Genomic DNA, 3,997 nt, shown 5'->3' on the forward strand with positions numbered 1-3,997 from the left:
TCAGGATCCTTCTCAACAAATTATCCCAGGCAGCAACTATTAATCCTTTACAGCTGGCATTCCATCATTCCATCTTGGTTCTAATTCGAGTGTGTGTGTGTGTGTGTTTAGAACAATGGAGGGAAAGAGACACCATAGAGAGGATGTATGGCTCAAGGAGATGAACCAAAAGAATATTTTCTTTTCTATGACCTGTCTTCTCTTGTGTTTACATTGGAAAGCACATTAGCTATGGGTGGCCAGGATATAACAGATTATTAGTTAACTGAATTTATGGAAAATCAGCCAAACAGCACCAAAAACAATAACAACAACAACTACTACTCCTTTTACTGAGACCTATGTGTTGGGCCTTATAGTACTTTCCATGCATTGTCTTATTTAATTTGTAGAACCCTACTAGGCCAGTATTATCTCCATTTTAAACCAGAAATTGAGGCTTAAGGAAGTACCCAATTCTATATACCAGAGCTAAAACAGAAATCCAGGTTATCTGACTCCATAGCTCCTGTTCTTTCGAACCCACTTCTTCATACTTACTCTGAAGTAGATTTATTTAGAGCTATTTAGAACCCCTGTACTTCACAACTCCTGTTAAAAGTATCTGAGTCCACTTTCCCACCTTAATATTGTGATCATCATTGAAAATCTCAGGGTTATCATTCTTAGTGTAAATAGTTACATTCAGAGCTAGAGCTGTCATAGCAAGGTGTAGGAGATTAAAAGATTAGGTGTATGAGCTGAAACCGGTTTGGCTCAGTGGATAGAGCATAGGCCTGAAAGGTCCTGGGTTCAATTTGGGTAAAGGGCATGTACTTTGGTTGCGGGCACATCCCCGGTGCGGGGTGTGCAGGAGGCAGTTGATCGATGTTTCTCTCTCATCAATGTTTCTGACTCTCTATCCCTCTTTCTTTCTTTCTGTAAAAAATCAATAAAATATATTTAATAAATAAAATAAATAAATAAATAAATAAATAAATAAAAGATTAGGTGTATGAGATGCATCCCTCATGATGTCTGCTACCTCTCTATAGTTATTAGCAACATTATGATTACAAAACCATACACACACGTATACACAGGGTGAAATTAGAGCATTCCTTGGAAATTGACTTTTGAACTACAGGTGAACAAATAAATTTATCTCACATGTAATACATTCTACTATGTACCATCCACTACCTTAAGCTCCATGAGGGCAAGGACCCATGTTGTTCAGTGCTATATTCTCATTATTATGCACTTGATAAAAGGTAGGTATTCAATAAATATGTGTTGACTGAGTGGAGGGATGGATGAATAAATGCATGTATGAATGCCTGGCATTGTACTGAGCTCTGGGATATGAGCTTGACTTCTAACATTGGTCTTTTGCCTCAAAGGGAAGAGATCCTATTAGTTGGATAAAAAGTTATATATGTCTGACTATTAGAGTGGAATTTCCTGACTATTAAATCAGAAATTTTCCATATATTGCACAATATGTAAGGAAAATATAAATTAGTTCTTCTCAGGGTGTATCTGTTCTTTTCCCCCAATAACTTCATGGGTAAGATTTTATTTCTAACAGACATAAGCTTGCTTCTTTAAAAAGTAAAGCTACATCAAAATAAAAAGTGTTTTTTTACAGCAAAAGAAACCATCAACAAAACAACAAGAAAGCCCACTGTATGGGAGAACATATTTGCAAATGTTATCACTGATAAAGGTTTAATCTCCAACATCTACAGACAGCTTATACAACTAAATAAAAGGAAGATGAATGGTCCAATTAAAAAATGGGCAATGGACCTAAATAGAATGTTTTCAAAAGAGACAGAAGGAAGGCTAAGAGGCACATGAAAACATGCTCAATGTCACTAATTATCTTAGAGATGCAAATCAAAACAACAATGCGGTACCATCTCACACCTGTCAGAACAGCCAACAACATCAACAAATCAACAAACGACAAGTGTTGGCGAGGTTGTGGAGAAAAAGGAACCCTTGTGCACTGCTGGTGGGAATGCAGACTGGTGCAACCACTGTGGAGAACAGTGTGGAGTTTCCTCAAAAAACTGAAAATGGAACTCCCATTTGACCCAGTAATCCCACTCCTAGGAATATATCCCAAGAAACCAGAAACACCAATCAGAAAGGATATATGCACCCCTATGTTCATAGCAGCACAATCTACAATAGCTAGAATCTAGAAACAGCCTAGGTGCCCGTCAGCAGAGGATTGGATCAAAAAACCATGGTACAACTACACAATGGAATACTATGCTGCCATAAAAAAGAAGGAATTCTCATCATTTGCAGCAACCTGGATAGAACTAGAGAACATCATGCTGAGTGAAATAAGCCAGTCAATGAAAGAGAAATACCACATGACCTCACTCATTTATGGATATTAAAGAACATTATAAACTGATGAACCAATAGTCAGATATAAAGACAGTAAAGCAACAAGCAGACTGTCAAATTACAGCCGGGAGGGTAGGGAGATCTGGGGTAGATAATACATCAACTGAAGGACTAGTATATATGCATATAAGTATAACCAATGGACACAAAACTCTGGGAAGGGAGGGTATGTATGGGGGGCAATGTTAAAATAAGTACACAAATAATAATTTAATAAAAAAATATTAAAAAAAAAAAAGTAAAGCCTGCAGGGGGAGACATCCAGCTTCAGCGCAACTACAATAATCTTGGCAAAATTAAAATCAACACACAACTCTGAGCAAGCCAACATGGGCCACAGCAGATGGAGGTGAAACATCTGCCTACATTATGAAGAACTGAAGGAAATAGCCTATTTCCCCAAACAGGAACATTATTGGAATGTGATGACAACTCAAGAAGTGGGGCTCCTGTTTTAGCTAGTTTTTATTTTATTTTATTTATTTATTTATTTATTTATTTATTTATTTATTCATTCATTCATTCATTTCACAGATTTATAACTTTATTTGACAATTAGCAGTCAGTTCTTATTCTCATTAACTGTTTGTATATTTTTAAAAGTGGTGACAGGTACATAGGTGACCAAAGTATAGAGCTTGTTTGGTGAATCTTCATCCTCACTATGTTTTTCTGGACAACCACACCTGGATATGAAATGGGACATTCCATATCATTTTGCCCAGACAGCTTTGTTGAGTCTGGTGTCAATGCACACATCTGGAGTTCCCATCTCCCTCATGGAAAATTTCTGGCTCTCTTTGAGTGGCTGAAAGGCATGCTTCTTGAAACCCACTCCATGAATGTTCTAGTGAATATTGATGGTGTATTCTCAGGTTATTACCTTCTTGATGGCAGAGTAGTTCTTCTTCTTGCCACCCTTCTCTTTGGGAGCCATTATGCTGGGCACATGTTGGAAAGAAAGACTGTGAGGTATTGTCCTATTTTAGTTTTTAAATCACTGTTTGAAAATCAAGCAGATGTATTTTGAAAATACTATACACACTCTGGGACAGTTTCTTTTTCATGAAAATAATGGTCATCAGGATCCAAATAGATTTTTTTTTTTTTCTGAAGAGGACATACGGAGGGCAAACAAGCACATGAAAAGGAATACTCAATATCAATAATCATCAGGGAAATGCAAACGGAAGCCACATGAGAGATCACTTTACACCTGTTAGGATGGCTACTGTGGCTAATCTCAAAACAAAACAAAACAAAACAAAATGAAACAAAACAAAACAGAAAACAAATGATGCTGAGTATGTGGAGAAATTAGAACCTTCGTGTATTGCTGGTGGGAATACACATTGGTGCAGCCACTGTGGAAAACAGTATGGATGTTCCTCAAAAGATTAAAAGTAGAACTGCCATATGACCCAGGAATTTCACTTCTGTGCATATCTACAGAAGAACTGAAATCAGGATCTCAGACAGATATTTATACACCACTGTTAACAGCAGCATTTTTCACAATAGCAAAAATGTGGAAGCAACCCAAGAGTCCACACAGAGATGAATGCGAACAAAATGTGGTTTATCTACATAA

At 37.0% G+C, this 3,997-nt stretch overlaps 1 pseudogene; it reads right to left on the bottom strand.

Moving 5' to 3' along the window:
• Positions 1–2,937: 2,937 nt before the first annotated feature.
• On the bottom strand, positions 2,938–3,343 carry LOC118722123 (annotated as a pseudogene).
• Between the last annotated feature and the right edge of the window lie 654 nt (positions 3,344–3,997).

The sequence above is a fragment of the Pipistrellus kuhlii genome, unplaced genomic scaffold, assembly GCF_014108245.1.
Source record: "Pipistrellus kuhlii isolate mPipKuh1 unplaced genomic scaffold, mPipKuh1.p scaffold_m20_p_19, whole genome shotgun sequence".
Lineage (NCBI taxonomy): Eukaryota > Metazoa > Chordata > Mammalia > Chiroptera > Vespertilionidae > Pipistrellus > Pipistrellus kuhlii.